General features: G+C 34.3%; 1 long non-coding RNA gene across 1 annotated transcript; it reads left to right on the top strand.

Annotated features, from left to right (window-relative positions):
- Window positions 1-15,899: 15,899 nt before the first annotated feature.
- Window positions 15,900-18,916, top strand: LOC141689285 (uncharacterized). The gene is made up of 2 exons (XR_012562328.1): window positions 15,900-16,064; window positions 18,693-18,916. It is a non-coding gene; the product is annotated as an uncharacterized LOC141689285 (long non-coding RNA).
- Window positions 18,917-19,161: the final 245 nt, after the last annotated feature.

The following is a 19,161-nucleotide window of genomic DNA, read 5'->3' as shown; positions in this document are numbered from 1 at the left end:
TCAAATCATTGAAATCAAATAAGTCAAATAGATTTAGATACAGGAGAATTTTAGAAAATTTTGGCATGAAGTATTCGTAATTAGGACTATCCACCTGTTTTTCAATTCCACAATTTAACCTTTTAACCATACAAAATAAAGCTTCCTCAACTTGCAGCAACATAAAAGTAAACAAGTAAGAAAAGTACCCGCCCAAACTTGCGGCACCTAAACAATTAAGGAAAATTACCCGCCCAGACTTGCGGCACCTAAATAATTAAGGAAAATTACCCGCCCAGACTTGCGGCACCTAAACAATTAAGTATACTTAATAATTTATAATATTTGAACTTACAGTTATATAATTTAGCATCACCAATTTAACTCGAGTAAACACTTAAATAAATCACCTTGCACATATATCACATAGACTAGTAACTATACACATATTCAAATAACACTCTAATAATTAGCAACGGAACTCAATCTCAAATAGGCGTATACTAACATGTATTTCCATTAAATATATCACTGCTATCACATATACAAATAACAAGTCAATTTACATGTGCACAAGTCAAGTATGTCATCAAGTATGCTAACTTAAATCTATAATTTAATAAACTAGAAAGCACATATCAAAACACTAACCAACACTTTTATACTATAGGTTCATATATTTAATCTATTAAACAATAACTAGCAATCACATATATTAGCACAAAATCATATGTCGAGTTATAACATACAAAATAGCTACCGAACCTAAAATTTAAGTTAACCAGCCTCGAAAGAATGACATTTTACAACACCTAGATGAACTTAAACAGAAAAGTTTAAAACATAAAAGTTGTAGGATATTTAGCGACCTTTCCAAAATGGTAAGGCTCGCTAAAAATGACCAAGTAAAGAATTCAGAAACTTTAAAATAAACAGTTGCACAAGCAGATTCAGCCATGTTTTCGCAAGTAACTTAGTATTTGAGACTCTTAAATCATAGAATTGGTTAATGAACTACCAGTGACAATTGTAGATCCTGAATTAAGCTTTCCAAATTGGTATAGTTCAAAGTCATAGCTAAAATAATGAATGTACTATGAATTTTTGAAGTCAGAATGTATTAAACTGAAATAACAGGACAAATTTTACAAATGGCAGATTTTATCATAATTGCAGGCCGAATTTGGAAAAACACAAAGAATGAAAATTGTAGATAATTCCATTATCTTTCCAGAGAGTGAAAAATAATTATCATGCGATGAAATAGTTAAAAGATACGAATTTAACAAGAACTCAGCTTATTTCTAAACGGATTTGACAACATAATTCACAACATCATTAGCCAAATCTTATATTCATATAACCTCTAAATTACATATACTACCAAATCAATAACATCAATTATTCTATGCATAAACCTAATGAAGCATAAATTATATTCAAAAACTTAGATATAATACAACACAACAACCGAACACCCACGCACGCGACTCACACACGCGCACACTCGATTCACACACACACATATGCGACCCACACACACACGCATACACAACCCACACACAGAGCACACATAAACACACACACGCACACCATATAACACATATATACATACACTCGCACACAACTGGAGACCAAGCAGAATCCGGCTAAGATCGACCGGAAAAATTCGCCCCAACCGGAACAGCCACGAACGGGCAAGAGGGGAAAGTTCAGGGAAATAAAAACTGAAAAGAGAAAAGAGGGAGAAGAGATTGAGAGAGAGACGGCGAGAGAGATTGCGAGAGAGGATAGATGAGATGAAGAACATGAGAGGGATTGATATTTGTTTGTAAAAATAAAAATAAACTGAATTGTTAAAAATTTCCACGTTTTAGAAAATAGGACACGTACCCCTTTTTAGGGCCCGGTCCCGGATTGATTTGCAAAATAACGAACAAATGCACGGGCAACCATACACTGGAAAAATACTAAAATAATTTTAAAAAAAACCTAAAATAATTAGTTACATATAATGTTAGGTCACACACACACTGTAGAGGGGGTAAATACAGTGTATAATACAATCAAATCGAACTTTAATATATTAAGTAACAGAAAAAAAACTTTATTGAAACAATAAACTCTGTTACAGTATGGAACTGTTACCTCTCAGTGATGAACAAATATCACGAGAGCTGCTAGGGTTACAATGAATAATCTTCTCGAATATATGATAACACTTATAGTGTAAACCCTATGTCTGTGTTTATATACTACACAGTTACAAGATAATCGTTAATTGATATGGAATATAATTCTGCTTCCTAAAATATATCAATCAGATATCTTTTCTTCCAAGTATTCCATTCTTCACGGAATTCCTTCTTCATGCATATCTCTTTTTATGTTTATCTCGATCTTCTTTCCTTTAATCAGCTACTGTCCTTGTCTGATCATCCTTCAGCACTTAAGTTCTGATATCTAACTTCTGATGATTATCTCCTGATAATATAAGTACTGATATCCTTAAGTCCTGACTTTCAGTATAAGTACTGATCAACAGTTAAGTACTGATTTGTCCTGTTAAGTAAGATCTGAAATCTAAACATAAATTATATTAGCCATGACATTATCAAATATATCTAACAATCTCCCCCAACTTGTAAATTAGCATAATATACAAGTTTAACAGATATTTGATGATGTCAAAAACATTAAGTACAAATGCATGAGAATTAGACTAGATAACTACAACTTACAGTCCTTAAAGCTTTACCAATATTCAACTTCTGATAACAACTTCAGTCTGTACAAATATCAGAATTTAAGCAGTTGTAGATCTTCGACTTGGCTTCATCATCTGATCTCTCTGATGTCAGGAGTTGTTTTGATATAGTTCTTTAACAAACATTTCTCAGCATATCTGAGTTCATCAATCATTCTCCTTTTGGCATCTTTAAGCTCTGCAGTATCTTCACCAGTTTGAAAGATTGCAGCTCTGAGATCATTGATCTTTGCTTTTCTCAACTCCTGATCTAGTCTTATGACATAGGCTTTGTCAGACTCCAGATTGAATTCAAGTCCCTTAATACCAAGATATGTTCTGATCTGTGCAGTATTAGGCTTCATATCAACAATATCACCATTGTGATCTCTGTACTTTGGAACATATGTGCTGTCAGACTTAACAGAATAAAGCCTTTTCTGTCTCTGAATCTGTTCTTTTAAGTAGTTTGCAGCAGTTTCTGTTATTCTGTCATTCACTTGAAGTACGAAAAGTACATGCTCCAATTCTTTAAAATACTTCAATGGAATGGCATTTTGTCTTATATGATAAACCCTACCATCTGTCATGAAATACAACATGATGTATTCTTTCAAGTAGGTATGGTAAACCATCTGTACAGATTCCAGTTGATTCAATCTCTCAGGAGTTGCTCCAATACCTGGTTCACTCAAGGAAGTTGGATCATTGGTAGTGTTGTGTACCCTTCTTTCATCAGCACTTCCCAATCCAGTTTTATCTCTTGCTTCCTTTCCAGTAACTACTCTAGCTTCAAAACCACTTGCAGTAGTCTTCAAAGGTTGAGTCTGTTTTGCTTTAGTGAATCCTGGTAGGAGTGTCTTTGATCTATCTTCTGATATCAAGTTAACTTGAGCTATGTCAGAGGTTACTTGCTTCTTCTGAATATCAGAACTTACAATTTCTTGACTCTGAACAACTTGAGCCATGTCAGAGGTTGTTTTAAGAACTTTTCTTAAAGTCAGAGCAAGATCATCCTTTTCATCAGTAATTTCTTCATCCTCAGGAGGTGCACAAACCTTGATAGGTTCGCCAACCTTTTCTTTACCCTTGGATCTTGGATCTATCTGTGGTTGTGATCTAGCCAATGTTGCTTCAGTATGTGTCCTTTCTTTGATCACAATGCCTTTGAGTTTTGGAAGTGGCTTTTTACCAGAAGCTTCATATTTAGATGTGACTTTCTCTGATTTAAGTCTGGCTTCTTCTTCCTTTAAACTTTCTAAGTCCATTCCTGGATTTTCCTGAAGAAATAACTGTCTTGACATTTCCTCATCAAGATCTAAAAGTTCATCAGAACTTATCCTTTTACCAGCAGCAGAACTTATTCTTTTCCCAGTATCAGAACTTGTCCTGTGACTAGCTTGTCTTGATGTGAATCCTCTACCTTGACTATGACATCTACCCATTCCAGAGCTTCCTTGATCATCTTTAATATTATCCTTTCCTGTCAGTGTCTTGTCAGTCTTGCATTTGGACTTAATCACTTTCTCCCCCTTTTTGGCATCAGCAGGTAGTAGAAGAGAGATAAGCAATTCCACTGAGGATTGGATTTCAGTTAGTTGTGATTGCTGAGAAGCTTGATTTTTCAGAATTTCATCAATCTGAGCTTGTTGATGATCTTGAGTCTTCTCAATATAAGCAATCCTGTCAATGGTAGGTTGGAAGAACTTTTTCTTATCAATTTTCCAAACTTGTTCCTGTTTGATAAAGTTCTTCTGAATCTTGTGTAGCTCTGCATGAGTAGTTAAATGAAGACCTTGTAAATGTTTAGTACTCAATGCAGTGACTCTAAGCTGAGTTTTGAAATCATCAGAATTTAACATTTCATCAGCTTTAGTCAAGTGCTCAGCAAGATGCTTGTCAGTTGGAACACATGAAACTGAGTTCCATTCCTTAGTCCACTCCTGACCTGCAGGAGTTTCACTCCAAGGTACTGGTGCTTCTCCGGTAATAAACTTCTTAACCAGTTCAGACTTAGGAAGAGTCTGTTGAGGAGTAAGTCCTGAAGGACCTGCTTCATCAGCATCTACAGTTGGAGCAGCATCACCAGTATCTCCAGCAATTGCAGCATCAGAACTTAAAGAATCAGTATCTTCTGATAAGACAACAGTGTGAGTAGCAATGGAGGCTTCAGCATCCTCTAATTGTTGATCTTGTTCTAAGTTCTGATCAACAGCCATATCCTGATGCTCACCTAAATTCTGATCATCAGCATCTTGATGCAGAGAAGGTGTTGTTGATAACTCTGGAGTTTGAACAGCATCAGTAACAGGTGTTGTGGAAGGAATATTTGTTGTTGGAGCTTCTAAGAGAAGTACTGTAGGCACAACCAAGTTTTGAAGATCAATATTAGCACTTGTGCCTGGATCAACAGAAGACACAGAAGGTGTGTTAGCCTTTTCAGAAACAGCTTCCTGAGATGGAGTGGATGGAGAAGAAGTGACTGGAGCAAATTCCTTGTCTTGTGAGATCAGAGATTCCTGATCCCCTTCCTTAGCTGCTTCCTCTTCATCATCTAAAACTGGCCTTTTTGCCCTCTGTTTCTTGTATCTCTTTGTTGATTTGGATTCCTTGGGAGTTTCAGGAATTGTCATTCTTCTAAGCCGTTTGAGAAGCCTAGATCCCCCAATTCCAGAATCCTTCTGAGAAGTCACTTTCTCAGCTTCACCTACAACAAGTTCTGAAGAAGGAACCTGTTCCTCAGTATCAGATTCATCTCTCAGTACAGTCCTCCTCCTCTTTTGAGGTGTTTGAGGAATAGTTTTTGTCCTCTTTGGCTTGGAGGATGAGGGTTGAACAGTCTTTGAAGTAGAGAGATAGGATTTAAGATAAGTCCTGAGGGTAGGTTGAGTAGAATGAGTGGTAGGTGCTGAGGATGATGGTTTTTGGGTGTTTGTGGTTGGTTGGACATCAGAGTAAACAGATCTATAAGTATCAGGATCAGCATTTACTAGGATCTGTTTTACAGACTGAGGAATCTGTAATGGTCTAACCACTGTTTTCTTAGTATCAGCATTTATCAGATCATTAAAGTATCGTTTTGCAACTCTAAAAGGTGGGGTTGAGGAACTGACTAATTGAGGTTCATCAGTACAAAAAGTATATATAAGTTGACAGAATCTAGCAAAATAGACAACATTTCTATCCTCTATCATCCTATCCCCAATAAAACCAATTATTCCAGTTGCAAAATCAAAATGAGTTTGATGGATAATAGCATACCCTATGTGCTGACTCAGAATTGGGATAACATCAAAATTTGAACATTTGTTCCCAAAAGCTTTGGTGATGCAGTCAAAGAAGAAACTCCATTCTCTTCTGATATTAGCCCTTTTTAACTGCCCAAGCTTTGCCAAACTCTTTTCATATCCCAAATCAGCCATTAACTCCTGAAGTGCCGATTCCTCTGGAGTTGAAAAAGTACAATTTTCTGGGAGATGTAGAGCTTTGCGTATTGTACCAGGAGTGACTACATTAGATTAATCACCCACTTCAAAAACAATACTGGGAGTGCCATGTTTACCACCATCATCAAAGTGCCCAGTCCGTCAAAATGTCAGAACTTGTTGACTCGAAAAGACTTCAGGCTGAGTTAATGCATACCCAATCTCACTGTGTGCAAGAAGATCTTGCACAAAATGCAATTCAGATGGAGCTTCAGCATGATCAAGAATTGCAGCATAGTTGTTTGGAACAAACTTAGCTCCATCAATGATTAAATCCTTAGGTGCCATGTGAAAAATTGAGATTCAAAAGTGCCTATTAGGTGTTTGATAAGATGTCTGTATGAAAAATCAACGTGAGAAGAAAGAGAGTAAAAGTAAGTAAAGAGAAAAAATACGAAGAAAATAAAAGATTAAAGAAATCCTCTCTCTGTTGTACTTATACTCTGAACAAAAATGTTACCGTTGGACACCTGTCAGACATGCAGTAATAACGGATAGTTACTGGGCTCGAGAAAACAAGAATCATTACTTACCCAGTTGCCTGTTTTCAAGGAAAAACCGTTCCACTTACCCAGATATTCCATTAATCAAGGTGAAACAGTTTTAATTCAAAATTGAAACTGTTCCCACTGAGTTAATTATTTTTCACTGCATCATTAATATTCTGAAAGTAAATCACGTAAAAATGACCAAGATAAATTAGATGAGTAAGTGCTGATAAAAAAATCAGAACTTAAATTTAAAACAGAATTTATATGGTCATCAGAATATCAATCAGGATTTATCAATGCATTACCAAATATCTTAGAGACAAAATCTTGAAGCAAAAACAAATTTCATTAATATATCAAGAGAATACATTTATGAAATGGAAATTATATCAGTACTTATACAAGATTTCCCTAAGCTACTAAACCTAACATCAACAACTTTAGTCCTAGCTAAGAAGCCTGACAAAGCTGATGATGAAGAAAAACAGGAAGAAGACAAGATTAAATCATTTCTTCTTCTTCCTACTCTCGACAAATAGTATGGCGAGTTTGATGATTCGCTCTTGCTGGCGGAGAGCTTCCAGTCTTTCCTCCTCCAATCACTCCAGATGGCGATGGTAATCCATATAGAAGAACAGGAGGTGGGTCAGTACCTCCTGTGGGACAGAGTCCCATATCTCCTCAGGAATGGCTGTGACATGCCATTCCTGCTGCCAGTCGGCACAGCTTAGCTCCATATTGAAGTTTTGGTAGTTCAAAAACATGTTGTATCTGACCATTGTGTTCTTGAAAGAAAAAGTATGAAGGTAAGTGTGTGAGAAAGAATTTGATGGGAAGGCTGATGTGAAGTGGCTGCTTATATAGGCAAGAGAATGCCAAGAGACGTAAAAGTATTTAATGCTGACAGGTAGAATTAATTCTACCTCGTCTCCCTAGACTTTTAAAAAGAATAGCATTCATTGGAAAGAGGAAACATGGTTTAAAGCGCACAAGAAACAAGTAACAGTGGACTGTTCAAGTACGAATACCATTAACCCTAATCATAGTGACTATTAATCTTCCACTTCAACATATTCAAGTATTAACTGAGACTGTTATCAAATTTTATTCACAGATAAGTCAAGTAAAACATTAGACTGTAATATCAGAACTTAGACTTATATCAGAACTTTACAGTCATCAGTACATCATTTCTTAACTCGAAAAAGGAATGCCTATCTTAGTAAGTCCTCATACAAGTTCTGAGTTATACTCTTCAGAACTTAATCATCAGAATATGCAACCAGAGCTTGTCCTCAGAGTTTGTGTAGAATGACACAATGACTGTTTATCTAAAATAACATAGACCTCCACAGAAATTTTCATCATTCAGATGGAGTGATTAGTGTGTGCATTAAGCTAAATAACAGACAAAGAGTAAAGTCTGATTCACTTCAGTACATTTTAGAAATAAGGCATAACTAAAATTTTGCTAAAGAGCTGTCATTGTCCTGAAACCTACTGATGAATGAGTTCATGCTTGAGTCCACCTCAACTGTTTTGTGCTAATTTTATGCATCTTTTGAAATTCTATATTACAGTGGCTTCTCAGTGTAAGTGAGTCACGACTGCTTATCAGAATTTATGCTATTATCAGAGTATTTCTCCAGTAATCATAGAGTGTGAAAAGTCACCAAGAAAATATTTTGCTTTTCTAATGCATATTTACTTAATACCAGCAATGCACTTGGGTCGTCCCTTCCACATTTTTACTCTAGATCTCAAAGGAATACCTGATTTTATTCTTTGATCTTTTTGCTTTTTCTTTTGATAAGTGAGGTTTATCAGCACTTAGTACATTCAGCAGTTTTACTAGTATCAGAACTTAACAGATGAGTAGCATTATTCTAATTTATGACTTAGTAATAAGATAAACAAAGTAAACTCAACTAAGCTCAATTATCAGAATTTGCTAGTGTCATAAGATTTCCACTGAAATAATTACTTCTTACATGGAATCATTTGTTTATTGAAGACTACTAGGTCAGTATCTAGCACAGTTATCCTCATAGGATTGAATAGTTACTTGAACAGACATATCACTTATCAGAGTTTAGAAACATATATCAGACAACAATCAGTACTTAAACGCGTATTTCAATTAAACACAGAATAAACAAAGAGATTACATTCTGTAAATACTGATCATAAAGTCTGATGCATCAGAACAAAACTAGACAGATTTAGAAAAAGAACCTGAAACCATTCCAAGTTCATTTACCAATCTTGTAAAAGTGGCTTCACATAGTGGTTTTGTGAAGATATCTGCCAGTTGTTGATCTGTTGGAACAAAGTGCAATTCCACTGTATCTACATCCACATGTTCCCTTATGAAGTGGTACCTAATGCTGATGTGCTTTGTCATAGAGTGTTGAACTGGATTACCTGTCATAGCAATAGCACTTTCATTATCACAGTAAATAGGGATTTTGAAATATGTTAACCCATAATCCAGTAACTGATTCTTCATCCAAAGAATCTGTGCACAACAGCTTCCTGCAGCAATATACTCTGCTTCTGCAGTTGATGTGGAAATTGACTTTTGTTTCTTGCTGAACCAAGAAACCAATCTGCCTCCAAGAAATTGGCAGCTTCCACTTGTGCTTTTCCTGTCAATTTTGCAACCTGCAAAATCTGCATCTGAGTAACCTATAAGTTTAAAATCTGATTCTCTAGGATACCATAATCCCAGATCAGCTGTTCCTTTAAGATACTTAAAGATTCTTTTCACAGCTGTTAAGTGAGGTTCTCTTGGATCTGCTTGAAATCTTGCACAAAGACAGGTAGCATATATGATATCAGGTCTACTAGCAGTTAGATAGAGTAGAGAGCCAATCATACCTCTGTAGTCAATAATATCTACTGATTTACCAGTATCCTTATCCAGTTTTGTTGCAGTGGCCATGGGAGTGGATGCACTTGAACAATCTTGCATTCCAAATTTCTTCAACAAGTTTCTGGTGTACTTGCTTTGACAAATAAAAGTGCCTTCTTCATTCTGCTTGACTTGAAGGCCCAGAAAATAGCTAAGTTCCCCCATCATACTCATCTGATATCTTGACTGCATTAGTTTGGCAAACTTCTTGCAAAGTTTGTCATTTGTAGACCCAAAAATGATATCATCAACATAAATCTGGACCAGAAGTAAGTCCTTTCCATGGTTGAGGTAGAACAGTGTTTTGTCTATTGTTCCTCTGTTGAATCCACTTTCCAGAAGAAACTGAGCTAAAGTCTCATACCATGCTCTAGGAGCTTGCTTAAGTCCATAAAGTGCTTTATCAAGCCTGTAGACATAATCTGGATGTTTGGTATCTACAAAGCCTGGAGGTTGTTCAACATATACCTCCTCCTCCAATTCTCCATTGAGAAAAGCACTTTTCACATCCATTTGAAAGATCGTAAACTTTTTGTGAGCAGCATAAGCCAAAAATATCCTTATGGCTTCTAACCTAGCAACTAGTGCAAATGTTTCATCATAATCAATTCTCTCATGTTGAGAATATCCTTTTGCAACAAGCCTTTCCTTATTCCTTGTAATTATGCCATCACTGTCAGTTTTGTTTCTGAATACCCAATTTGTACCAACAACAGATCTATTCTTTGGTCTTGGCACTAGGGTCCAGACTTTATTTCTTTCAAATTCATTTAACTCTTCCTGCATTGCTTGCACCCAATCAGCATCTTGAAGAGCTTCTTTTTCTTCCTTTGGCTCAGTCTGAGAGAGAAAAGAATTGAAGAGACATTCATTTGAAGTACCTGTTCTAGTTCTGACACCTGCATCAGGATTTCCAATTATCAAATCAGGTGTATATGATTTTGTCCACTTCCTTGCAGATGGAAGGTTTTCTCTAGAACTGGATGCTCCCCCATGATCCATGCTATCTTCATTTTCATTTTCTGATGCTCCCCCTGAAACTATGCTCTCTGAGTTGGAGTCTTCAGTATTTAGATTTTCAGCACTATCAGAACTTGGCTTATCAGAACTTGACGAATCAGAACTTGAAGAGCCAGATGTATGTTCTGATGTTTCTTGAGATGTGGTAGGATCTTGAGTATGCTCCCCCTGCATAGGTGCATCTTCCTTTGACGTAGTCACCACAGTTTCAATAACATCAGAGTTTGATAGTTTACAGTATCAGGACTTAGACTGTCAGGATATTCAGTATCAGAAGTTGAGTCTTCATTTTCAAATCTCAGCTGATCATGGTCAATGAAATCTTCAAGACTAGTAATCTTCTTATCATCAAAAGAGACATTGATAGATTCCATGACCACTTTTGTTCTCAAATTATAGACTCTGAAGGCTTTTGTGGAAAGTGGATATCCAACAAAGATTCCTTCATCAGCTTTTAGATCAAACTTTGATAGCTGTTCAGGATGAGTCTTGAGAACAAAATACTTGCATCCAAATACATGAAAGTATTTCAGATTTGGATTTTTTTTCTTCACCATCTCATATGGTGTTTTTCCATGCTTGTTAATGAGTGTTGCATTTTGAGTAAAATAAACAGTCTGCACAGCTTCAGCCCAGAAATAGGTTGGAAGCTTTGCTTCTTCAAGCATTGTACGTGCAGCTTCAATGAGAGTTCTATTCTTCCTTTCAACAACTCCATTTTGCTGTGGAGTTCCAGGAGCAGAAAATTCCTGCTTTATTCCATGGTTTTTGCAGAACTCTTCCATTATCAAATTCTTGAACTCAGTGCCATTATCACTCCTTAAAATTTTCACAGAATCTTTGACCAATTTATCCAGATGTTTGACATGATCAATCAAGATAGATGCAGTTTCACTTTTTGTGTGCAAGAAATACACCCATGTGTATCTGGTGAACTCATCCACTATGACCAACACATACTTCTTCCTTGCAATAGACATGACATTTACTGGACCAAATAGATCAACATGTAGTAGATGATAAGGCTCAAGAATTGATGATTCAGTCTTGCTCTTGAATGAAGATTTTCTTTGTTTGGCCTTCTGACAGGAATCACAAAGACCATCAGGAGCAAATACTGACTTTGGCAGTCCTCTCACAAGATTTTTCTTGACCAGTTCATTTATATTATTGAAATTTAAATGAGAGAGTTTCTTATGCCAATTCCAGCTTTCTTCAATTGATGCTCTACTCATCAGACAGATTGCAGAACCATCAGTACTTGTTGAAAGCTTAGCTTCATAAATGTTACCACGCCTGTATCCTTTCAGAACAACTTTGCCTTTCGATTTACTCACAATTTCACAGTGTTCTTCAAAGAAATCAACATGATAACCTCTGTCACAGATTTGACTTATACTCAGTAGATTGTGTTTAAGTCCTGAGACCAGAGCTACTTCTTTAATTATGACATTTCCAAGATTGATATTGCCATATCCCAATGTTTTTCCAATGTTGCCATCTCCATAAGAAACACTTGGGCCAGCTTTCTCCACAAAGTCTGATAGCAGGGCCTTATTTCCAGTCATATGTCCTGAACATCCACTGTCCATAACTAGAATATTTTTCCTGTTGCCCTGCAATCACAAAGACCACTAATTATTAGTTTTAAGGACCCAGACTTGCTTGGATCCTTTGGCCTTATTAAGTTTGTTAACATTTGCAGCGGATTTAGCATCAGAGTTTATGTTAACATTTTTCTTATCAGAACTTACACTATCAGACTTTGAATCAGAATTTACACTAGAAGGAATAATGGAAACTTTCTTCAAAGAAGGTTTTATTTGATAATAATCATAGTACAAACTATGATATTGCTTACAAGTATAAATGGAATGCCATAAACTACCACAATAAAAACAAGGATTTTATGGTTTGTATCTAACAGACTGACTCTTAACTCCTGATTTTGAAGGTAAGGAGTTAATATTCTTATTCTTCCTGCAAAAAGAAGCCAGATGGTTAGAACTTCCACAGTTATGACATGTTTTCCTAGGAGCATCAGGAACAGGTTTATAATTATTGCTTTTATTCACACCTTCCTTTCCATTCCTATTTTTCCTAGGTGATTTTACCTTGTTTGCATTCTTAACATCTTTCAGCTTATGCTTAAGCTGCTTCTTTGTCATTAAGTCTCTGTTCACTTCAGCTGTCTTTTCCTGTTTTAGTTTGTCAGAAGTTAATTCCTTTGTAACTTCTGATTTCTCATTTTCAGACTTTACAGTTACAAACTTAACATGTTTTAACTTTGGCTTTTGCTTATCAACAGACTTAATTTCTTCAGTTCCTTTATCATTCTTATCTTCTCCATAACCTAAGCCCTCTTTCCAGTTTCCACTACTTAGCAAATTTTGAGTTGTTTTGCCAGAGTTAGTCCAAGTCCTGATAATCTCTCTTTCCTTTTCTAACTCAGTTTTTAGAGATTCATTCATTTTTAGCACTTCATCCCTAACATAAAAAACATCATCTCTATCCTTCTGAGTTTGATGGAACATGACTAACTCTTTTTCTAAGAAATCATTTCTTTTCTTAAATGCAAGATTTTCAGAAGTTAATCTTTCACATGTTAAAGTTTGATCTCTATAACTAACAAACATGGTTTTAAGATATCTTCTCAACTCATTAATATCATCAGTATGAAAAGCATAAGTAGTCTGAGGTACCTTTGTTTCAGCAGCTTCAGAACTGCTCTCAGCACTTTCTTTATCAGCATTTGCCATCAATGCATAGTTTTCCTCACTTTCAGAGTCTGATGTGTCTGTCCAGCTTTTCTGCTTTGTGACAAGAGCCTTGCCTTTGTCACCCTTTACCTTCTTGCAATCAGGAGATATGTGGCCTTTCTCACCACAGTTATAGTATTTAACATTGGTGTAATCTCCTCTGTCAGACTTTCCTCCTCTGTCTTCAGATCTTCTGAAATTCTTCTTATCAGAACTTATGCCTTTCCTGGAAAACTTCTTTCCCTTCCTGAACTTCCTGTATGCAATCTTTGTGATTCCTTTCACCATAAGAGCACACAGCTTCATCATCTCCTCATCAGCATCAGTCTCAGGCAAACTTTCAGAATCTGAGTCATCATCACTTTCAGAACTTGATGACTCAGTTTCAGACTTTATGACAAGAGCTTTACCCTTGTCTTTCCTTGAGGAAGCTGCTTTGGGGAATTCTTCTTCAGCCTTAAGAGCAACTGTCCTTGACTTTCCTCCTTTCCTCTTGCTTCTTTGTTCCATCTCAAGCTCATGAGTCTTGAGCATTCCATAGATTTCGTCAAGAGTTGTTTTATCAAGATTGTAGTTGTCTCTTATTGTCGTTGCCTTCAAATCCCAGCATTCAGGAAGAGCTAACAGGAACTTAAGGTTTGAATCTTCAAGATCATATTCTTTATCAACCAATGACAAATCATTCAAAAGTTTGACAAATCTATCATATAAATCTTTCAATGACTCATTAGTCTTTGAGTCAAAGTGTTCATACTCTTGAGTGAGTATTGTCTTCCTGTTCTTCTTAATTGTGTCAGTTCCCTGACACCTTGTTTCCAGAGCATCCCATATCTCCTTAGCAGTCTTGCAGTTGATTACCCTGTTTGACATTACATTATCAATGGCACTATGCAGTAAGTGTCGTACCTTGGCATCCTTAGCAATTGATGTTATATCTTCAGCAGCATAATCACTCTTCTCCTTTGGTACGGTCTTTGCTGCTTCACCTGCAACTGCAACAACGAGCTTGGTTGGTTTGTGAGGCCCTTCCTTGATTCTATCAAGGTATTCTGGATCTGTTGCTTCCAGGAACATGGTCATCCTTACCTTCCATATGGGATATTTAGATGGTCTCAGTATGGGAACCCTGATAGTCTCATACCGACTTTGAATTTGTGGCTTTGGAGGTTCTTCAGTTTTGGTAGGCTTAGTTGGAGTTTATGTGTCAGACATGATTGTGTTTGGATCTTTAGCTGTATGTGTGTTAACAGATTGGCTCTGATACCACTTGTTAGGTCACACACACACTATAGAGGGGGTGAATACAGTATATAATACAATCAAATCGAACTTTAATATATTAAGTAACAGAAAACAAACTTTATTGAAACAATAAACTCTGTTACAGTATGGAACTGTTACCTCTCAGTGATGAACAAATATCACGAGAGCTGCTAGGGTTACAATGAATAATCTTCTCGAATATATGATAACACTTATAGTGTAAACCCTATGTCTGTGTTTATATACTACACAGTTACAAGATAATCGCTAATTGATATGGAATATAATTCTGCTTCCTAAAATATATCAATCAGATATCTTTTCTTCCAAGTATTCCATTCTTCACGGAATTCCTTCTTCATGCATATCTCTTCTTATGTTTATCTCGATCTTCTTTCCTTTAATCAGCTACTGTCCTTCTCTGATCATCCTTCAGCACTTAAGTTCTGATATCTAACTTCTAATGATTATATCCTGATAATATAAGTACTGATATCATTAAGTCCTGACTTTCAGTATAAGTACTGATCAACAGTTAAATACTGATTTGTCCTGTTAAGTAAGATCTGAAATCTAAACATAAATTATATTAGCCATGACACTATCAAATATATCTAACATATAAAATAAAATTTTTATAATTTTTGAATCATTTTTTTGAAATTAATAAAAATACCCCACTTTAATTCACACAGAAAATCTTTAAGAAGAAATAATTGCCAAAATATATTTTCTAAATTTTATAAATCTTTATAAATATTTAATGAAATTATAAAGCCATAAAAATAATTTTATGGACAATACACAATTTTATAGAAATTAAACACTACAACAACCCCTAATAAATAGGATTTAATAACACATCTCGACAAACAGATAAAAATAAAATACACCAATCATCATATAATCAAATAAACATGATTTCACACATATCTTAACTTCACAAAATATATCCCTCACATAATTCACATAATTTTAACGACTGATTAAATATTTTTATAATAATAATAAACAGATTTTAAAAAGTCCTGGTCATTACAAGAGTTATCCAACAATTTATAATATTTAGATATGATATATCTATACTATATTATTATATTTCGTTTGGTCGGTTGGTTAACATCTTCCTAAAAAATATGCTAAAACCCTCCAAAATAAAACTTAAGCAAATATAAAAAAATATTATTAAAATACAAAACTCATGTACTACTAAAAAGTTTGAAGCTTATCTATAGTCGCATTACTACTAAGTTTCGGCAAATGCAATCATAATAGTAATAAGATAATATTTCAACCCGATCAGCGGTCTTCATCAACAAAAACATGCACGTCACATCATCTGTCTTGGTATTACCGGTAAAAACAACACTTTTCACCGAACAAGCCATCGAATAAGGCGCCAAAATGGTACAATTTTTCTTAGATCTGTTTTCTGTGTGTTTTTCATCAATAACTGCATATTTTGGTTTTTAATTATTACAGATCTTTTGATCTCTTAACCCATAGCCAATAGAGTTTTTGAAGGATAATACATACAGGAGAATGTGAATAAATTGTCCAAGAACAACAACATGAATCAATGATTTCAAGCGTCTCTTCTCCATTCTGGATTTAAATTCTCCTGATTAAATATCACTATCACCGAGTTCGAAATTTCTCTTTCTATAATTTTCTATTTGATTTGAATTGTTGTAGTTACGTGTAATTGCTGTTATATGAAATGTTTTATTATCGAAATTATTTTATATCTAATTTGTACTTTCGCTATTAGGTGAGGTCTTAGTTATAAATTATTATATGTTGTTAGGAACATATTTAAAGTTAATTGATATATAACTTGACCGGATGTTTTTTTGGTGTTGTTTGGATAGGTAATATGTTTGGATTAAATTGTTTTGATTGTTGATCTATAGCCTGTTTTGCATCTGTTGTGAAGATCATGTATGCCATTGTTGTTTAATTGTTTCTAATATTGATTTCTTTGGATTTAAGTTCAATTTTGTTAATTGTCTGGTTTTTGAATGATTAAATTAGACTTACATTTGTGCTGGCTGAATTTTGACAAGTATAATTACGATTTTTATACTCACACCTTTTTCTTGATTTGCAGTAATCAAGTTTCAAACTTGTTTCTATGATTCCATTATTGTAGCATTTAGTTTAGGATGTTACATATTTAAAATTCATATCTTCAATTTGGTAACTGATATTCTTTTATGTGTTAATATTAAACTGTGATTTAATTTGCATTAAATGCTCTGTCTTGATTAGACTTTTTTTAGGGATGTATGATTTGATGCCCAGTAATTTTCTTCAATAGTACTCCCTCCGTCCCAATATATGTTTCCTCTTTTGACTTTCGGTACTGTTCACGGTAAGCGATTGACTACTAATTTACGTCTAATCTATAATATCAAACATAGTCATGGGTGATCTCGTTAGATTCGTATTTATCAGTACTTTAATACAGTGAAATTTTTATATTTAATACTAATACGAATTTAAAGATATTAACGATCAAAAGTGTGTATTGATAAACGTGTCCAACACAAAGAGGAAATATTTTTAGGAACGGAGGGAGTATTAAATAAATCTATTACATCAATTGGTTTTATTAGCTAAAAGTTTAATTTTGACCGGTTTCTTATCTAAGGATAGCTAGTCTAGTTCCTTAATTTACTCTCTTTTAGCTAAACTTTGAACTGATAATTTTTAAATTTTACATTTAATTCCTTTTATTAGGTTTTGAAAATTTAATTAGAAATTACTTGAACGGGCGAGTGATTAAGTTCTTTTAGAATTTGATTGTATGTTGCATTTAATATTATATGTTGTATTTAATAGTAGCAATTAATTTTCTTTTGGATAAATATAGTTTATGTTATTAACTTTTGCTTTTCTTTAAAGTTATTTATTTTACAAAATTTGTTAGTGCCTGATATTATTCCAAGAATAATGCTCATTAACAAAGATAAGGATATTTTTGTAGACATTTAAATGGTTTTTTTTTAGATCATTGTGGTAGATTAATTTTTTTTTTATCGTAGCTAACCCGCAGCCGCTACCCTTCGGGTGCGCACTGGGTAAACCCTACGGGCTCACGTAATAGCCTACCTGTGACCAAGTGGATAGTTATCCCCTCTTTAACCAGTTGAGCCAACCCTTGCGGGCTTGTGGTAGATTAATTTGTGTTTATCTATCTTGAATTGTATTTTTGTAACTGCTTTTTTAGTTAAGTGGATATCAATTGCTTTTAATTTTGCAGGTTGGGTTTGAAATTTATTTTGAGATTTAATGTATTTAATTTTTTTTAATCTGACTTGATTGTATTGACTTTTAATTAAGTTTTATTATTATATTTTAATTACTAAAGTTTTAGTATTTAAAACTTTTGCCATTTCTTGTGTATTTTTGTGTTAATTCATTGTATTTGTGTTTTGAGTCATATATACATATTTAATATATTATCTTGTGCCTTTTAAGAGGTAAAGTCTGCCAAATTGGGTTTGATGGTGTATATTATTGTCTTGTGCCTTTTAAGAGGTAATATTGTATCAAATTGGGTTTGGTGGTATATATCTTTGTCTTGTGCCTTTTGAGAAGTATTATTGTACCAAATTGGGTTTGCTGGTGTATACCATTGTCTGGTGCCTTTCGAAGGATATATTGTACCAAATTGGGTTTGATGGCATATACCATTGTATATTATGGTAGTGAGCATATCGTACTTATAATTTAAAAATATTTTATTTTATAATAAGCATTTTATAGGTTAAACATATGTCAGTATTTAATAATGTCTGAGGGTCACAAAAGCTGAAATATATCAATATTTGAAACATATTCAAATATTTTCATGTATCTAATCAGAGGAATTCCCTTTGGTTAGATTTTTACATAATATTAATACGTCTACCTATATTATAATTATGTTATCAAATTGAATTTTTGTATTAATAGGATCTACATCTCTGACATAAATTCTTTAAGTGACTAATTTTTTTGTTATCTTATTCATGTATGGTCTTTGAACAGGATATGTTAGCTGGACTAGATTCGAAAGTCGAAGATTTAGATTAATCTACAAGTATTCTGCTTGAGCATATATTTCAGATAAATGATCATACTTTTCTTTTATTTATTCGGGTGTTCTCTCTTCAGACTTAAGGCGTTATTGTCTAAGATTCCGGGGCCATCATGCATGACCTTCAGTTAGATGATAAATTTTATTGTATGAAGGAAACTCCTTTCTTTTTTTTTATCTCGGTACAATCTATGTTTCGAGATTTTATATCTCTCCGACCAAAAAAAAAATATGGACGAAAGATCGATAGTAAAATCAATTTGAAGTTCGGGATTCATATAGAATAAATTAAGCGGTGCACTGTAAGTATATACTGTACTATTTCACTGTTGATATTTTGATCTTTAAATGATGATTGATTTAACGCCTGGGAAATTGCGCTTGTATTATATTTGTATTAATGATAAATTATGTGTTTTA

The sequence above is a fragment of the Apium graveolens genome, chromosome 10 (assembly GCF_009905375.1).
Source record: "Apium graveolens cultivar Ventura chromosome 10, ASM990537v1, whole genome shotgun sequence".
Lineage (NCBI taxonomy): Eukaryota > Viridiplantae > Streptophyta > Magnoliopsida > Apiales > Apiaceae > Apium > Apium graveolens.
This window is presented reverse-complemented; position numbering and strand designations above follow the sequence as displayed.